This window comes from Typha latifolia, chromosome 14, assembly GCF_019914945.1.
Source record: "Typha latifolia isolate L0001 chromosome 14, TyphaL0001v2, whole genome shotgun sequence".
NCBI classification, from domain to species: Eukaryota; Viridiplantae; Streptophyta; class Magnoliopsida; order Poales; family Typhaceae; genus Typha; species Typha latifolia.
In genome coordinates, this window is record NC_133099.1 from 4,230,649 (window position 1) to 4,251,706 (window position 21,058).

A 21,058-nucleotide genomic window follows, 5' to 3' on the forward strand; every position below is an offset into this window, starting at 1 on the left:
GATAAATGCAATAATAAGAAAATAACTAAATTCAATTAATTTTCAATGCTTTGATACTTAGATTATTAAACTAAGAAGTTCTGCCACTCTATATATATAGGTCGGGTATAATGAGTCCTACTCGAACTTAACCCTAAAGACTTATTTGACTCAAATTAGGACTTGTCTTAAAGGCTTACATAACTTAATTGAACTTACCTTGATGGCTTACATAACTTAACTGAACTTACCTCAGTGGCTTACATAACTTAATTAGACTTGCCTTAAGGGATTACATAGCCGTGAATTAATTAAAAGCTAAATAAGCTCACAATCCATCAAGTCACTTAGAAAATTATTTTATAAGTTGTCGTTATTTATTTTATTGTTGTAAAATAAAAGTAGATATATTTATACATATAGAACCTATGCATTGTCTTGTTGTGACTTCTAATGTTATGAACATCTTTTTGTTTATATTATTTGTAAAAATATTAAAAAAAAATTTATGTATATTATGTTGAAATATTGACGAACAAGTCACGTAGAAAATATATAGATTCCATCAATTGTTGCTCTGATTTGTTATGCTGCTGCAGTTGCCCAAACTAGAAATTTGCTTTAGGATTTTCACCCTACCGACTCACTCTTGTCATACTTGAGTCTTATACTTTATACTTATTCTCATTATCGTTCACTTTGTTTCTCAGTCAAGTGTGCCAAGTTTATAGCTTTATTTCCTCTTTTCATTATGTATCAAGTTATAATCAATTGTTTGAAGCTAATGATATCATCCTTCTATAAATTTTCTTTAAAAAAAAAAAGTAACATCACCTTCACAATTTAGACAGCCTATTTATTAGTGTTCACATTTTCACTGAATGGACTGATACACTTGGTCTTGATATACTTTACGAATCTAATTGTTTATTAGTGTTCATCCTCGGAAATTACATACACAATAAATTAGGCTAGGGTGTAAATGACGGGAGCTTAGATCAAAGATTGGGTATGATCAAACTCGAGTTGATATTAATTTCAAGCCCTAAAATTATGTTTATGCTTGGCTGCTTGATAGTATTCAAATCAAGCCCAATTTGAGCCTAATTCGAGCTTGAGTTAAACAAGCTGAGCTGAACTTAAGCCATAATTAAGCTGGTGAGCTCAAGCTTATTTAAGCCTGAATTGAATATGGGTCGATTTGAAATTAATTTCCAATTTATTTTATGTTCTAGCTCGACTCGAGCTCAAGCTGTTCGATTATTTTGACAGCACCAAGTTTATATGTGTGTGTGTGTATATATATATAGAACTAGGGTTAAATTAGGTCTATAATTTGAGTTAGGTATATAATGTGGATTAGGTCTAACTACTTTGCTAATTAGCCAACAGACATGGTGGTACATCTCTTAAAGAGGAGAATCTCTGCAGTTGGTGGAGTTAATTATAACATTATGTCTGGAATTAGCGAGGACATCAGTGTCTACGAGGGGCCAATTTACCTACACGAGATAGCTTAATTAAATTAAAACTAGAGTACATCTCCTAAATTTAAAAAAATATTATTTATATCATCTTGAACTAATAAAAAAAATATAAATCTCTAAACTAAAAATATTTTTTGCTCAAGGGGTGTATGTTGTAAGAGAAGAGTTTATATGAAAAACATGATAGTTGAGAAAGTTTAAGTGATGCAAACTGAGATCGAATCGCATTATGAGAATATTGGATTCGAGTCTATTTATCTTATTTATTCTACTTATATAGGTTGGATAGAATTTAAGTAGGTTAGAGTTTATTTAATTAGCTAATTTTATTAACTTTTGCGCAGTTTTAGAAAAACATTCTACAGATATTTATCAATTGACTGAATCTTATGAGATCACTTGGAAACCAAAGATGTCTTGATCTATAACTTTCGTATTCAAAGTTTCTCCAAATTAGGAATCCATCTATGGCATAATGAAGAAATATTCTGAGAATAATAAGGAAGGCTAATTTAGCTAAGTTATGTTTATCTCTAGATCATATTTATCTTTATTGTAAACCCTTAAGACAAGCCTAGTTAGGTCATGTAAGCTGCTAAGATAAGTTTAATTGAGTCGTGTAAGCATCTAAGATAAGTTCAATTAAATCATTTAAGCCTCTAAGGTAAGTTTAATTAAATCATGTAAGTTTTTAAGATAAGTCTGAGTAGGAATTATTGTAATCGTCCTCTATATATAGAGGGGCTGAGCTTTATTCATCCAAGTATCCAAGCATTCAGAATTAATTGAGTTTAGTTTTCTTATTCTCGCATTTACTATTTTTATAATAACCGTTAGATCGTCTTTATTTTCCTATGAGTATATTTAAGTTAGAAATCCAAATTCTACCTCCAACCTATAGCCACCATCACCTCTAACGGCCACCCTATTATATGGCCATCCATGACCGCCCTTACTCGTCATCCACCCTCTAACGACCACTGCAACGTCATATATTTACCATTTTACCTTATTCTGACTTTACTCAACTATTTTAATTATGTCTTTTCATACAAACATCGGATTGATGTGAAACTACAGCTATTATAACTCTATCTCATGAGGCTATCACTATTTAAAATTTCATAATTTTCTTATATCCGATTTGGTCCATATCTGGTCCACTATTTGGAACAATGACACAAGAGATATTTCCTTTGAAATAATCAAAGATTAAATTCTTCATTTAATGCACAGAGGACTTTTCTAATTCAATTTGGAAGTAGTTCATTAATTTCCCTGAATAAGGACCACCTTGTGATAAAGTGATTGGGTAGTGATTAAATAGAGTTCCTATTTAAAGCCTTGTAGAGTACATAATTTCGTTTACGTGGTAATGCGAAGTAATAGATGTTATATTTTGCTCTTTTTATTTAAACAAGAGTTAGAGAAAAATCCAAAATTGGTGAATAAGAATTAGCCTTTTAAATTACTGTCAGAATTTTTTTTTTTAATTTTTTATCCTCACAATAGTATTTTATTTAAATTTAAATAGGATTTAGATGGAGAATTATTACTTTAACCTTGCTATAAGTTGAGCTAGGGGATCATTTTGAATTCAAACCGAATACGAGGGTAGTAATTTTTGACCAGATCTGGTAGTTCCATACGAATCCGACTCAATAACTCATAAACATGTTGACTTGTTTAATCTATTATTAAACAGATTGTGTTTGTATTTATTCCTCTAATCCATTTAATCCAAAATTAATCTATTTAAATTAAACAAGTCATATTTTATCAATATAACTCAACTGGCTTGTCTCAAACCATTAGATCTTAATCTCATGACTTAAGAGAAATTTAAATTGGAAATAATCAAAGATCAACTTCATCGCTCAACTCCGAGAGGATTTATTTTTTCTAATTCAAATTGGAAGTAGTTCATGTATTTCCATGAAATGGGACCAACTAGTATATAAAATGATTGGGTAGTGATCCATTAAGGGTCCTGTTTAGAGGACACTAAAACGAGTCAAAAGATCATTAAATTGAAGGGCATTTTCCTCACTGTTAGGAGAACACGACTCACACACTTCTTCTTTTCTACTGAAGCAATGTGGTGAGCAAAAAATTAGGAGTAGGTATTCTTTTCTTGGTAAATTTCATTATGATAATACTTGTCTTGTGCAATAGCAACATGATCGGACATGTCCAGGAGCTATCAGAGATTATGTAAAATTTAAGATAAAGAAATTTGCTTGCAAACATAATTGCTTTTATGTGGCAATGCAAAGTCATACATATTTTTGTTTCACTCCTTTTTATTCCAACAAACGTTGAAAGGAAATATAAAAATAGATAATAAGAGTTAGCTTTTAAGTACCATCAAGTTTCTTTAACATTGCTAGAAGTTGTATGCATATGATATAACTGTAGTAACTTTTGACCTGAGTTGATGACTCGACACGAATCTAACCTAATAACTCATAAAATTATTGACATGTTTAATATATTATTAAACAAAAATTATGTTTGTATTTGTTCCTCTAATACATATAATCTAAAGGTTAATCTATTTAAATTAAATAAGTCATGTTGCATCAATCAGTTTTGAAAAAAAACTTAAGACACATGTATGTATCTAAATCTTGGGCAATATTTTCACTCTTTTGCTTAAATAAATATGCAAAATATAAAACAAAGAGTACTGCAAAAATGAATACCAAGATTTTTACATAAAAAAATCCAAACAGGAAAAGAAATCATAAATTCAAACTCAAATTAAAATTAATCACTGAACGTGTAGCAACTTACAAGTTTGATCTACAAAATAACACGTTGATCCGCATGACTTTGTTTAACTCAGTCTTGCTCACTAGAGCTTGCAATTCACTATTTTCCATAATTAATCTCCTACCTTAGTAACCCTCAAGATTGATTCTTCATCTAGATAATTCTTAAAACGATAGCTTGATGTGTTAAAGATGAGATGAACCTTATTAGTGAAAGAACATTATATCTCTAAGAACTCCTTTTCAAAAGCAATAACAACATCCCTAGGTCAGGGCACCTAAACTCTTATAGAGGTTAACAAGATAAGGGTTAAATCCAAATCAGAGCAAGTCTCATAGAAGTCCAGAAATGTTATGTTACGTAGGGGCGTTCGAACACATTGACTTATTTTTCTAAGCGCGTTCAAACGCGCAAATACGCTTCTCTTTATATTCGAACGCACTGTGAACGTTTGTAGGGTGCGTTCAAACGATCACTTTTATATACAAACGCCTGAGTCCGCATTCGAATGGCTAAAACACCTTCTCTGTATTTGCGAACGTTTGAAGTCGCATTCGAACACAATGGGCGAGGTGGAGAGCGGAGTCCCAGAGCCAGGAGCCGGTGAGGGCGCGGCCGGTGACGGGGTCATGGGTGTCGTCGCGCTCGTGGATGGTGAGGGAGCGACCGGAGATCTCTATCTCGCGGACGGCCATTTCTCATCTTGATTTGGTAACTCTCTCAATCTATCCTTATTCTTAATTTATTCGGTGGGTTTTGGGGGCATTTAGTGTGAGAAAGAATGGAAGAGATAAGAGGAGTTATTGGATTGGCTGTGGATGAGGCATCCGTATGGGCTTTTAATTTGTTTACCGGCAACTTGGATTTCATCAATGGTTAAAAATAAGGGGAAATTTGGTGGTCTTCTCGTGGGATTTGTAGGTAGTGACCAGAAGTGGGGTAATTAGATAAGCTGAGATTTCTGTTGACTTTATACTTTTAAATGCTTGAAATTGTGTCTAGAATTTAATTTTGCGTTGATCTTTGTATTAAATTTATGGAATGCATCAACCTTTTGCAGTCTCTGACTAAATTAAGTTAATAATTTAAGTATTAATTGAAATTTGTACTTAATGAGAGAGCATCAAGCAAGCAGCATGAGATGAGAGTTTCACATCCTTCTGCTTTTCGTTTGGTTAAAGTAAAATCATATGTCAGAGGTTCGTTAGTACCTTAGTATTTTTGGGTCAAATACTAAGGTACTAAATATTGGTTTCAGAATCAGGATCTGGTGCTTAGAAAAGATACGTATAGGTCATCCATTTGATCGATTTGGATTGGGGATTGGCTGATCCATTTGGGTGATATAGATGGGTCAATCCACGTCAAATACATTTATTCTCGAGTGATTTGTAACGACGAATAATACACTTGATTTTTAATTTTATCTTCTAGGCCTATTTTGATTTTTAGTTACAAGTTAGGTCTTTTTTCCTTTTCCTTCTTCTAAGTTTACCCATCTGTCACTTGAGTGTCTTATTAAATACTGATGAGATATTGTAGGATTAATGAAAAGAAGTATTGTGGTACTTTTCCTCTACTTCTATCTTTCACTCTTCTTTCTCCTTCTCTTCTTCTATCTTGTGCTCTTCTTTCACCTTCTCTTCTCCTTTCTTTCACTTCTCCTTCTTATCATCTTCTTTTCCTTTTCAACCTCCTAATGGCCAAGATAAGAAATATCAGAGGCCTCAAAGATGACAACAAAATTTGCTATCTAACCCTATGCTTAGGTAAAGACACTAGCAAGTAAAGCCTTGATTAAAAGGCCATGTGATTATCACAATATTGATGCATTGGTGCTTGGTGATGATATATACAAGAATGTTTTGGGTTTTAATCATAGGAATTTGGAATGATTCTTAAACCAAGCATGCAATAACTTTTATGTGGAAAACCCCTATTAAATAATAGTGAAAATCACCGATCTTCTCTAGTAATGATGCGAACCGAGTCAGATCGGATAATGCGATAGCATCATGAGAATATTGGGCTCGATGTATTGAGTCTGTTTATATTTTAATTGATTAATATTTATCTCTTATATAGGCCCTTAAGGCAAATCTAGCTATGTTATGTAAGCCCTTAATGTAAGTCTAGTTGAGTCATATAAGCTACTAAAATAAGTTTAATTAAGTTACATAAATCATTAAGACAAGTTCAATTAAGTTATGTAAGCCTCTAAGACAAGTTATAGATTGAGTCATATAAGTCTTTAGGCTAAGTCCGAATAGGACTCCTTGTAGTTCGAGTCGTATAAGCCTTTAGGGCTAAGTCCGAGTAGGACTCATTATACTTGACCTCTACATATAAAGGGGCTAAGTTTTTTTGTTTATTAATCTAAGTATTGAAAATTACTTGAATTTAGTTATTTTCTTATTGTTGCATTTATCATTTTATCATAGCCGTTAGATCATCTTTACCTTTCTAGGAATCCAATCATCCAATCATACAATGAAGAATTAAGAATTATGTTTTAGCTTTAGACTATCTTAGGAGTAGAACTAAATAATCAAAGTCGTTTATTTTCCTAGGAATAGATTTAACTTAGAACCCTGAAAAATCCCCTAGACACAAGTATGTATCTAAATACTAGGCAATGATATCACTCGTTCGCTTAAGTAAAAGTCCGAAGTACTATTAAAAATGAAAGCAGAGATAAACACTAAGGTTTAACGTGGAAAAACCCAAACGGAAAAAAACCACGGATCCAAACGCGGAACAAAACCAATCATTAGTATAGTAAGTAGTTATAAGACTGACTCACAAAATAACCCGTCGATCCAAACGACTTTGTTCCTCTCAGTCTTGCTCACTAGAATCCACGATTCACTGCTTCTCGTGATTGATATCCAACCTCAGTAGCCCTCGAGATTGATCTTTCATCTAGATAGCGCTTAAGATGAAAGATTAAGCTTTTTAGAAGAGTAGGACCTTGTTAGTTGAAGAACCGATGTAGCCTCAAGAAATCTCCTTCAAAATTGCTTCTTTTTTCACCCTAGAGTTAGGGCATCACAATCCTTATATATGATCTCCAAGATAGAGCCAAATCTAAGTCTTATCCGAACTTACGAAAGTCCAAGAATTTCAAACTTCGTTGGTACATTCGAACGCGGCCCGGGTGCGTTCGAACGGCCTGACTTGATCTCAGGTGCATTCGAATGGGCCCAAGTGCGTTCGAACGCAATAGCCTGAATTTCTCAGGTTGCGTTCAAACGCATTTGTGAACGCAACTCTCGGTCTGTGTGAACGCATGTACCCGCTTTCGAACGCGCTTGTGAACGTAGCTCTCAGTCTGTGTGAACGCATGTACCCGCATTTGAACGTGTTTGTGAATGCAGCTCTCGATCTGTGTGAACGCGTGAGCCCGCGTTCGAACGCGCTTGTGAACGCAGCTCTCGGTCTATGTGAACGCGTGAGTCCGCGTTCGAACGCGCTTGTGAACGCAACTCTCGGTTTATGTGAACGCATGAGTTCGCGTTCGAACGCGCTTGTGAACGTAGCTCTTTGTCTGTGTGAACGCATGAGAACGTGGTGTGAACACGATGTGCACCCATAAGCTTTTTTCTAATAATCTTGCAATTCTTCAAATTAGAGATTTTCTAGACTTGTATAAAAGCTCATATACATGTATAAATACACTTAGAATATTTTGTATACAATTGCCAACAATTAAAAACCTAACAATCTCCCCATTTAGTAATTTGTGATTAAACATCTAGATTACAAAGATATTACAAAGAATTCAAAATGAACATTCAACAAGTCTAGAATATTTAGCACATCAATCCCTGCAATAAAAATATACCAATCCAAATTACCTTTCTTGCTAGTCCTCATGACAAATTATTCTTGTGCTATAGTTTGCTAGCTCAATTAGAAGCCATTGAGTTGAAATGCCTATTTTTCGGTACCTTTGAAGAGTTGATGTAGATAATCAAGTGTAGAACCTACAAGATGCTTACGTTATATTGTACAAAAAATAAAATTTCTATTTCTCAATAAAGCTCGTAGGGTTTTGATCATAGTTTCCAGTTTCGTACAGGTGGCTGCTAGTAGCCACCTACAGCTGCTGCTGACAGCAGTAGCTAGAGAGAGACGGAGAGAGAGAGGGAAAGAGAGAGAGAGTGAGGGAGAGAGAGAGGAAAAAATGGAAGAGAGAATGAGGGAGAGAGGGGCAGCTGCTGCTGACAATAGCAGCTAGAGAGAGAGGGAGAGAGAGTGAGGGAGAGAGAAAGGGAGAGAGAGGGAAAAAGGAAGAAAGAGTGAGGGAGAGAGGGAAAGATAAAAAAAAAGGAGGGTGAGAGAGAGACAGGGAAAGATAGAAAAAAAAGAGAAAGTGTAGAAAAGAATAGATACTTCAGACTAATAGTTACAGGAATAAAAAAAAGAAAATGAGGAAGAGAGATTTTTACTTTTTTAGTTTTTAGGCTTTATATGTGAGTAATTATTATTTCTTATTTTCTTATAATTTTTTCTAAATTTTTAGAAATATTTTAACATTTTTAAATAATATTTAGAATTTTATTTAATTAAAATAATCCGATCTGATATGGGTGGCCGATACGGCTGATACGACCAATACGTATCGTTTTTCCGGACGGCCGATCCCGATCCCGATATCGATTTTTGGAACCTTGATTTTGATGTGTTAGAGATCTTCAAAAGCATTACCAATAAAATATTATATAACTGTTAAAAAATATTTTTCAAACGAATTAACAAACCCTAAAATCCCCCTCGATCTTTTCAAATATGGCTTAAAAACTTGGAATTATGTGTATTTCATGATTTACTTTGAATTCATCTTCCCTTGGAATTAATTTGCATATCATGCTTTATTTTGAAGGTTAATGAAGTGAAGGGTCTGACTTCCTCATCTCTTAGCTCCCTTGACCATGAAATTTTTACTAGGTATTTTGTGATTTCCTTTTATGAGAAAATAATGTGCAAAGAATAGTGGATGTAGTGCTGTATATCATGTCAATTTATTAGCAGAGTCAATTAAACATAGACTATGTTAGTTTTTTAATTATTGGCAATTGTGTACAAAATATTCTAAGTGTATTTTTACATATATATGAGCTTTATACAAGTCTAGAATATCTCTGGTTTGAAGAATTACAAAATTATTGGAGAAAATCTGTTGAGTTCTCACCGTGTTCAAAAACGCGTTCGAACGCGGTGCGTTCACAAACGCGTTCGAACGCGGGTACTTGCGTTCACACAGACAGAGAGCTGCGTTCACAAACGCGTTCGAACGCGGGTACTGCATTCACACAGACCGAGAGTTACGTTCACAAACGCGTTCGAACGCAACCTGAAGAATTCAAGTTGTCGCGTTCGAACGCACTCGGGCCCATTCGAACGCACCTGAGATCAAGTCATGTCGTTCGAACGCACCAACAAAGTTTGATAAAATTTGGACTTTCGTGAGTACGGATAAGACTTGGATTTGGCTCTATCTTGGAGATCATATATAAGGATTGTGATGCCTTATCTCTAGGGAGGTTGAAGAAGCAATATTGAAGGAGACTTCTTGAGGCTACATCGATTCTTCAACTAACAAGGTTCCAATCATCTACAAAAGTTAATCTTTCGTCTTAAGGGTTATCTAGACGAAAGATCAATCTCGAGGGTTACCGCGAGGTTGGACTTCAATCACGAGAAATAGTGAATCGTGGGTTCTAGCGAGCAAGACTGAGAGGAACAAAGTCGTTTGAATCGACGGGTTGTTTTGTGAGTTAGTCTTGTAACTACTATTATTCTAGTGATTGGTTTTGATCCGAGTTTGGATCCGTGGTTTTTTCCCGTTTGGGTTTTCCACGTTAAAATTTTGGCGTTCATCTTTGCTTTTGTTTTTAATATTTCTACGGACTTTTGCTTAAGCGAACAGAGTGATATCATTGCCTAGTATTTAGATACATTCTTGTGTCTACGGGTTTTTCAATTGGTATCAGAGCAGGTTCTCTCACCTTTTGAGAGAGATCAGATAGGCATAGATTTTCATAGAGATGGACCATCATCTATTAGACCTCCTATCCTAGATGGATCAAATTATGGATATTGGAAAGCTAGGATGAGAGCTTACTTGAAGTCTATAGATGAACGAATATGGTTTGCCGTTGTGAACGGTTGGAGTCCACCAATGTACATGGTGGATGATAAACTTGCTGATAAACCGATAGAGTCATGGGATAGGTCGACTACTATGAAAAAGTTGGATGGAATAGCAAGGCAATAAATGCAATTTTTAAGTGTGTTTCCTCGGAAGAATTTAGAAGAATTTATACTTGTGTGATAGCAAAAGAAGCTTGGATGATCTTAGAAACTACTCACGAAGGAACTATGGCTGTAAAACTTTCTAAACTTCAGAGGTTGACTACTAGTTTTGAAACTCTACGTATGGAGGAGAATGAGACATTTGATGAGTTCTATGCAAAGCCGAGTGACATAGTCAACTCCAGGTTTCAACCTACGAGAGAAAATTTCTAAAAAAAGAATTGTCTGTAAGATCCTTAGGTCTTTTCTAGAGAGGTTTTAGGCGAAAGTTACAGCTATTGAGGAAAGTAAGGACATCGATTCTATGAAAGTTGAACAATTGGTAGGAAATCTACAAACATTTGAGTCTATCCTTTCGAGACCGAGGAAGTCCAAAGGGATTGCTCTATCCACAGTTGAACAAAATATAGAGGAGTCTGATGATGAAGGTGATTTAGATGTTGAGATGTTGGCCATGTTCGTCAAAAAGTTTAATAAATTCTTTCGGAAGCTAAACAAATTGAATCTTGGAAAAACTTGAGAAAATCAAAGTCTTTGTAAAAAGAAGAATCTTGTGAGTTCGAATACAGGTGTGAGCAACAACAGTGTCAAATAGAAAAATAAGAATTCTGAGAATAAAGTTCGATGTTTTGAATGTTTGGATTTTGGACATATAGCACAAGAATACCCTAATCGCCTTAAGAAAAAGGGTAAAGCTATAAAAGTTATTTGGGATGACTTAGATGAATCTGATGATGATTCTGGAAAAGACGAAGAAAACTTTGTTGCTTTTGCCTCTTCTCTATTTAATATCGTTCTGTTGTTGATACTGATAGTACAGATGATCAGGATATGTTACCAGCTGAGGATGATGAATCTGAAATTCAAAAGGCATATAATGACCTGTACCTGGAGTCGTTTAAACTCAAGAAAAACAATCTTAGACTACTTCAACGACTTAAGATAATCAAACCAGAAAGAATTTAATTTGAGGAGAAGTACAAATTAGAACTTGAACGTGTCAAATACCTTTCTGAACAACTTGACAATGCAAAAAATAAAATGAAGGCTGATGAAATTGAACTAGAGCAATTGCATAAGGAAGTGACATTTCTTAAAGGGAAGAACAAACTTGACGAGATTCTAAAGGCTGAATCTTTGGAAAAGACAGGTATGGTGTTGGATAAACTAGTAATTCAAATAATAAGAAAATTATCTTCGTTTCTTCAGGTATACAAAAGGAAGAATATCTGAAGTCATCAACCGCATTTACAAAGCAATCTTGGATGAATGCTTCTAAACTGAAGTTGAATCTACAACCTAGTGAATCTTCAACGGCACCAAAGGTAAACTTTAGTCACACTCCTCGACAAAAGGTGAGTAGAAAAGGGTTTGTTCCGACATGCTATCATTGCGGCATTCTAGGGCATATTCGACCTCATTGCAAAAACTTAGAACTGCGTTCATTTATGTGATGAAAACAAATGCCATATGGGTCAAGAAAAGTGATTTGAAATGTTATGTTGTGCATACAACTTTGAAAGTTTTAAATTTTGATTTGTGGTATTTAGACCGGTGGCTGTTCAAGACATATGTCGGGTGACAAGTCGTTATTTTCTAATCTTGAAAAACATGAAGGGGAGTTGTGACATTCGGAGATGGTAATTCATCCAAGGTAATAGGTAAAGGAAAGGTAAGTTCTCAGGGGTTCCTATTCTTGAAAATGTTCTTTATGTTAAGGGCTTGAAAGCAAATCTTCGAGCATCGAGTCAATTTTGTGATGAAGATTATGAGGTAAAATTCTCCAAAAATGATTATACTATTCTAGATCATGATGGTAATGTTATATGTTATGGATCTAGACCATATAATAATTGCTATGTTGTTGGAACGTCACATAAACTGAAATGTAACGGTGCCTCTTTCGACATTGCGGATCTTTGGCATCAACGTCTTGGACATGTGAATCACAAGGAATTATTTACTCTGTCCAAACAAGAAGTGGTAACAAGAATACCTAAGATGAAAGAAATGTTAAAAAGAGTGTGCGGTTTGTGTCAAATAGGAAAATAAATTCGGATCTCACACAAGAAGGTAAATGCGGCTTCCACCGAGCCATGTGCTTCAATTAGTTTACATGGACTTGATGGGTCCAACAAAAATGGAAAGTCTTGGAGGTAAACGCTATATATTCTTAATGGTCGATAATTATTCCCAGATATACCCGAGTTGCCTTTCTACGTGAGAAGTCTGAAACCTTTGAAGTTTTTAAATCACTATGCTTAAAATTGCAGAATGAAAAATTTACAAGCCTAGTTAGGATTCGTTACGATCATGGTAGAGAATTTGAAAATGAAAATTTTTCTATATTTTGCGATTCTCTTGGTATTCAACATGAGTTTTTAGCTCCTATAACTCCACAACAGAACGGAATTGTTGAAAGAAAGAACCGAGTTGTGCAGGAAATGGCTAGGGTTATGCTTCACGCTAAAAAGGTTATTCAAAGGTTTTGGGCAGAGGTGGTCAATATAGCGGTACATGTGATAAATCGTGTTTATCTAAGACCAGGTGTAAAAATGACTGCTTATGAAATCTGGAAAGGTAAGAAACCTAGTGTTAAATATTTTCGAGTTTTTAGTAGTAAATGTTACATCTTGCGTGATCGAAAATATTTGACTAAATTTGACACTAGAAGTAGCGAATGCATCTTCTTAGGGTATTCGAATAATAGTAGAGCCTACGAGTATTTAATCTTGACACTTCTCTTTGTTATAGAATGCTAATGTTTTGATAGATGAATCCACGACTAATTTAAGTGAAGCTACTCCTATTTTTGTTTCTACGAGATACATATGATGAAGAAATAGGAAATGAGCTTGATCTGGAAATTGAGAATCGGGACGAGGACAAAGTTGAAATGAACAAAGATGACCGCAACGTTAGGAACTATACGCTAGAGTGAAATCAAATCATCCATTATCACAAGTGATCGGAGACGTGAATGAACCAATTAAGACAAGACGACAAATCTAAAGTGAGGTATCATTTACTTGTTATACATCTTCTTTTGAATATAAAAATGTGAAGGAAGCATTGTTAGACGATTCTTGGGTTAATGTTATGCATGAGGAATGAGAGCAATTTTCTAGGAATGATGTTTGGTATTTAGTTCCTAGACCTAAGAATGTGAATATCATTGGAACAAAATGAATTTACAAGAATAAAAGTGATGAACATGGCAATATAGTTCTAAATAAAGCTAGACTCGTAGCACGGGGATATACTCGGAGTTGAGGGTATAGATTTTGATGAGATATTTGCTCTGTTGTAGATTTGAATCTATTCGTATACTTGCTTGCTATTGCTTGTCACTTAAAATTTAAATTGTTTCAAATGGATGTTAAAAGTGTTTTCTTGAATGGTACTCTGAATGAAGATGTTTATGTGGAACAACCGAAAGGGTTCGAAGATCAAAAATTTTCTTCTCATGTGTTTAAACTGAAAAAAAAAGCCCTCTACGGGCTAAAACAAGCTCAAGAGCTTGGTATGAGAAGTTGACCACTTTTTTAGTGGATGCGGGGTTCACTCAAGGGGGAGTGGATAAGACATTGTTCATTAGACGGTCGAACAAGAGTTTAGTTGTGGCACAAATATATGTGGATGACATTGTTTTTGAGGTAATGAGTCAATCGTTAGCTAAGGAGTTTGTAGATCTCATTCATAGTCATTTTGAGATGAGCATGATGGGTGAGTTGAAGTTTTTTTGGGACTTTAAATTACTCAATTGGAAAGAGGGATATTTATCGCTCAAACCAAGTATGCTAAGGATCTTGTGACTAAATTCGGTTTAGAAAATGCAAAACATGCTAGAACTCCTATGAGTACAACTACCAAACTAGGTAAGGATATTTTAGGAAAAAGTATTGATCAAACAACGTATAGGAGCATGATTGGTAGTCTTTTGTACTTAAGCGCTAGTAGACCGGACATTGCATTTAATGTCGGCGTGTGTGCTAGGTTTTAGTACGAACCTACGGAGACACATTTATTTCTTTGTGAAACGTATCATAAAATATATCGGTGGCACGGTTGACTTAGGTATACGGTTTCGTATGACTCGGGAGCTATCATATTTGGATACACGGATTTCGATTGGGCGAGGTTCATGTGATGATAGAAAAAGTATCTCGGGTGGATGTTTTTATATTGAAAACAATCGATTTGCAGCACGTAAGAAACAAAACTCGATATCTTTATCTACTGCGGAGGCCGAGTATATTGCAGCGGGAAGTTGTTGTTCTCAGTTACTATGGATGAAACAGATGGTCAAAGATTACGGCATTGAACAAGATACTATGGTGCTTTGTTGTGACAACATGAGTGCTATTAATACTTCTTTAGGGATTTGTGCTTTGGATTGATTTTTTTTTTTTGTTTTGGTTTGCGTGGTTTGGTTTGCGTGTTTCTTTTTTATTATTTCTTTTCGTTTCTTTTTAGGTTTTGTTTACTCTGAACTTTTCTTTGGTTTTAGTTTCAGATTTGTCAAGAGTTTTTGTCATAAAAAAAAATTGATGCACTCCTAGATTCAATAATATACTCTTGACATATAAATATGATTTTTCTCTTGATTATGAGTTATTATAGTCAATTTTGTCATCTTGCAGTATATTGTATCATTTCTAATTTGTTCACTCTCTCGACTTCTATGATAATTAAATTTAATGCACTCATAACGTGTGTATATTCTTGAGTGAGCATGACATCATGAAATTTATTTTAAATAGCTCATTATTGACGTTGATTTGCACAGTTTGACCTCATGCTTAGTCATCACAACTGTGTTCATAAAAGATCAATGAAAATGACTACAATGAGTTAGTGTGAAAGTCATCTTGTTTAGAGTCCAGTTTGACTCAGTACATTGCTTGCAAATTAAATAAAATTATTTTTGATATTTGTGAATATCTTCTTGCACATTGTTTGATATGTACTATAAAAAAAGGGCTACCTACTCATATATGAAAGCCATCATTGCACCTATATGGTTTATGTATAAAAAAATATACAGGAAAAATTCCTATTCGGTTTTGGAGAATAAGTCGAAAAGTGCAAATTTAAATACTAAGTCGGTTTGACTACTGTGTTGTATTATTGTTTACATAGGAAAGTTTATTTAAGAAGAATGTTTCATATTATCTATGCTGACCTTGCATATGCATATTGTTATGATCAATCAAGATTAATTTAATTTTGAGTGATGCATTAGAATTGATTATAATATGCTTTTGATGATTTGATTGATCTGCGTATGACTTATTTCATTCGATTGTCATATTCTATGTCTTGAATCTATTTTGAATTTCTAGAAGTGCATCTCCAAAAAGATTGTTTTGATTTTTTCTTAGATTTTTTTTTACTTAAAAAAAAGGGCGTTCGAACGCAAATTTTTAAGTTCAAATGCGGTGATTGGCGCGTTCGAACGCGCAAGCGGGTGCGTTCGAACGCACTCGAGGATTCTTTATATATTGCGTCCGAACCCAAGTGTTTTCATCTTCAATCTTCCAAACCCTAGAAACCCTTCATTTTCTCCCTCCCAAATCTTCAAGATCTTGCTCTTTTTCATCAAATTTCTCACAACAAACCCTTTTAAAGGGTAGTTCTCCTCCGGATCTAGCATCTTTCGGCCGAATTTCCTAGTTTTTCTTCACTTTTGCGAGGTATGATCATCCATCAATTTTCCTATTTTTTATTCAATTAAGTCTCTTGATCTTGACTGATTTTGTGCGTTTTCGAGTTTTGATCATGTTAAAGTTACAATCTTGATGTTTCTTATGTGATTGAACGTGATATCTTAGCGTTTTCAAGTGGATGATGGATTTCATTTAGGGCCTTCATGGTTTCTTAATTTTTTTTTATTTCTTACTATCGTTTTGTTTGTTTTGGGCATGTATTGAATCTTGCATCTTGTTTCTTTCTCAAGAATGCCTAGAAAAGCTGCAGTTTCCAAGAAACTTAGGCCGCTTTCCTCACCTACTTCGGCTCCCAAGTTTTCGACATTTACGGCTGCGGGGCGTTACAAACACAATTTTGGCACTCGACTTGTTATTTGTGAACGGCCCGTGGTCATTTCTGATTTTTTTGCCTTGGGGATCGAACAGATCTTTACTGAGCGAGGATGGTTATCCGTGTGTCGGATGAGCGGGACTGCATATGTGGAAGTGGTTAGGGAATTTTTCAGTAATGCCACGGTTTTAGAACGCTGTATACGTTCTATTGTCCGTGGGGGTTTCGATCTACTTGGACTCCGATGTTATTCGTGTAGAACTCCAACTTCCTAATGGTGAGTTTCAGTATCCGTCGTCTGCTCCACTCCCTGATGTCAATGAATTTCTTTGATCTTGTGTTAATTAAAGGGGAACGTTAGAAGGGCAATATGATGCCTCATGCGAGCCCGACATCGGTGGCTCGCATGCTTCACTTGCTTTGTACGTACAACGTCACCCCCAAGACTCACCATTCTAGTATTAGTCTGATCGTGCCTTCCTCCTTCATGCGATGTTGTCGAAAGTTTACTGTTGATTTAGGCTGCGGTGATCTACGATTCCATTCTAACAGCTGCACAAAAAGAAGCGTCTCGTGAAGAGTTGCCGTTTGGCATATTTATTACAAATTTGTGCACTCAGAGTGGGGTGCGTGTGGATGCCACAGAACCTTCTCTTATTTCGCAAAAACCGTTGGATCGAATTACTCTTAAGCGGAGTCAAGCTCATGATCAGTCGTCTCCTCTCAAGCCGTCCTCTTTCGTTATCACAGTTCTCTAACCGTTTCAATCAGCTTAGCACTCAGGTGCAGGACCTCCATTCGGTCGTGAATGATTTACGTGATGAGCAAGCACGTCAGGGGACCGTTCTTGACTCTATCTTGTCAATTCTTCATCGTCAGTTCCCTCCGAGTTCCTAGTCTTTGATATTTATGTGAAAAAGGGGGACAGTGGGTGTGAGTTTAGATGTGAGAGTTTAGGAGTTTACTGGTGTAGGGAGAGTAATGGCATAGGGGGAGTTTACTAGGTTCTTCCTGCTTCAATATCTTTGTGTGAATACTTGTGAACTTTGTTTGCTTGAGTACTTGTGAACTGCTTACTTGATAATTTTTGTTTGGAGTGTTATTCATTTCAAGTTATTTTCACTTGATCTTGGTTTGGTATATTTTTATTTGTAGGGATTGATGCGCTAAAAGTATTAGACTTGTTGAATGCTCATTTTTGAATTCTTTGTAATATCTTGTAAACTAGATGTTTTGTCACAAATTGCCAAAAGGGGAGATTGTTAATTTTTTAATTATTGGCAATTGTGTACAAAATATTCTAAGTATATTTTTACATGTATATGACCTTTATACAAGTCTAGAATATCTCTGGTTTGAAGAATTACAAAATTATTGGAGAAAAGCTGTTGAGTTCTCATCGCGTTCACAAACGCGTTCAAACGTTTGGTTTTTCCACGTTTGGGTTTTTCCGTTTGGATTTTCCACGTTAAAATCTTGGCATTCATCTCTGCTTTCGTTCTTAATATTTCTACGAGACTTTTACTTAGCGAATGAGTGATATCATTGCCTAGTATTTAGATACATACTTGTGTCTAGGAATTTTTCAGACTAATCATGTCAATTTCTTATACAGAAGAATGAAATTTTAAATTATATTAATATTATAGCATTTGTAGGAATAATGCCAACTTTTGGTTTGTTCTTTGCGGAAATTCTGAAAATTTTGAAGAGAAATAGCTAATAATTTGGAAGTAGCCAAGGGCTAAAACTGAACACAAGTATGATTTTGGTTCACTTTGAAGGCTAATCTTAAACCTTGTTTATTATATTGTAAGCACGATTTTGATGCTTTATGATTATGTTAGCCTACTGTTGGTTTAACTAGAGTTTTTTAATATTGACTATTGACATGATATTATTTATCTTATTCTTTCAATAGAATGTTAATAGCTCTAGAATGCATTTTATGTTTTTGTAGGATGATAGTTTCATTGTTATGGTAAGTTTCAGTTTCAGTTTCCTCCTTTACAATATTTGTTATGGCAAGTGGGTTTAGATATAAAGATTCTTCTGATTTCTTGTCCTTTACATTTGAATGTTCTTCAGTCATAGCGAAATCTATTTGTTGATGTTGTCTCCTTTTTAATTAGATCTACAATGCAATGATCAAAGATTTAACTGATAAGTATACCTCAACCTAGGTTTAGATTTGAAGTGGGTTTTGCTTCTTTTATTATGTATTGGACATATATGTCTTGTTGTGAAGGCATTTTTGTTATGTTTCTAGTTACAGTGAAAATTACAGTATGAGATATTGAATTAAGGAGAGACACTTTTATTATGTATTAGACATATTTGTTTATTCTGAGGACAAATTTTTGTTATATTTCTATTTAATTAAAGTTGTGAAAAATTAGAATTAAGAAATTGTCCAGTTATTTTGCCATTCTTTTAGATATTTTATTAATCTAGTAAATTAATTGAAGTATCAAATATTTATCTAATTAATATCTTTATTTTTACTAAATGAAAAAAGTTTTAAAATATTTTCTTAGTGTGTATATATGTTGGCCAAGCAACATATGCTAGATTCTAAAACAAACTTAGAATTTCCTTTGAGGATTTGTCTTACTATGAATTTTGAGTATTCCTCACTTCTATTCAGGGGACCTAGAGCCAGAAGATCAGACATCTATTCAGGTGAAAATTCAAGGTATTTCTAATCTCATTTTAGAAGAGTTTTCTAGGTCCATCGTTGAATAAAATTTCCTATCTAGTGTGAGAAAAGCTTCATCAAATGTCCGGTTCTTTGAGTTGTAATTATTGTAATTAAGAATGATCTAGAAGCATCGAAATATTTGTTGACCACCATCTATGCTTGAGTTGAGGATTGATCCGTAACTTGAGCACTTACAAAAGAGGCTTTTTACTTCATAAGGGTAAGTAATTAAGTGGTTCCTATACAGACGGTTGATAAACATTACAATATTGGAGTGTTGGATGGTGAAATAGATGGTTCGTGATTGTTTCCTCTCTACTCGGGAGAGGTTTTCATATTAAACAATTTATTGTTGTGTGATTGTTGTGTTTATTTTTCTTATTTGTTATTGGCTTTTAGTTTCCTATCCATACCGCTGATTTGAGTTCTATTTCTATAGTTTTATTAGGATTTGGATTTTTATTTTCTTTCTTATGATGCGATCTGAGTCTAATTATCTTATTTATTCTGTTTATGTAGTTTAGTTAGAGTCTAAGTAGGTTAAAGTTTATTTAATTAGTTAAGTTTGTTAACTTTTACGTAGTTTTAGGAAAATATTCTGCAGATATTCGTCAGTTGACCGAATATTATGAGACCAATTAGAGAAGATCGAAGACGTCCTGATCTACAACTTTTCTATTCAAGGTTTATCTAGATTAGGATTTATCTGTGGCATAATAAAGAAACATTCCAAAAAGGATAAGAAAGACTGATTTAGTCAAGTTATGTTTATCTTTAAATCATATTTATCTTTAAGATAAACTTTTATGACAAGTCTAATTAAGTCATGTAAGCCACTAAGGTAAGTTCTAGTTTGAGTCGTATAAGCTTCAAGCATTAAGAAATTATTTGTCTTGAGATTATCTTATAAGTAAGAGTAAGATAATTTAGGAATAAAAATAAGATAATCATAATCGTTTATTTTTCTAGGAATAGATTTAAGTTAGAAACTCAAATTTACCTTTAACCCATAGTTACCATCACCTCCAGTGGCCATCCTACCCTATGGCTATCCACCACCATCCTTGGCCGTCCGTCACCTTTTGACGACCGTTACAACATCGGTTATCTACCGTTTTACCCTATTTTGATCTTGCTATACTATTTTAATTATATATTTTTATTCGGACATTCGATTGACTTGAAACTAGAGCCATTAGAACCTTATTCGTGAGGCTATCATTATCTAAATTTTTATAATTTTTTGACGTTCCGATCCGTCTCCAGCCAAGTAGAATTAGCTCTTAAACCGAATTGGTTTTGTGTGTTTTTACTTTTTGATTTTGACCTGGACTCTTATTTTCATTTTTCTAAACCAAGTAGATTTAAGAATCCTTCTCTCTCCCAAAAGTGTGCAGATACTACCGAAAAACATGTGTTTTGTTCATGCATTGCCAATTACAAATCGTAATCATAACATGAACTGTACACAAACATGGACTCGTACTATTATTGCAGAAAAAAACTTTATAAATTGCTAGACAACTATTTGATTGAAAAGGTACCCCTCGTGAGAACGACTGATAGATAATAAAATGTACAGCTCACCGTACCGCAATTAGGGGTATAATTAAGCTGAGCTTAAATTAATTTAATTTAAAATTGAGATAATTTCAAGCTCGAGTCAAAATGAGTCGATTAATTATATAATTGCAGACTCAAACCTAAATCTATCTTAGTCAAGAGTTCCAATTAGCTAGACTTAATTCAACCATCT

General features: G+C 34.4%; 1 long non-coding RNA gene across 1 annotated transcript; it reads left to right on the forward strand.

Annotated features, from left to right (window-relative positions):
* The first annotated feature begins 12,409 nt into the window (after window positions 1-12,409).
* On the forward strand, window positions 12,410-19,594 carry LOC140801249 (uncharacterized). The gene is made up of 3 exons (XR_012111400.1): window positions 12,410-12,632; window positions 13,385-13,577; window positions 19,249-19,594. It is a non-coding gene; the product is annotated as an uncharacterized lncRNA (long non-coding RNA).
* The last annotated feature ends 1,464 nt before the right edge of the window (window positions 19,595-21,058 follow it).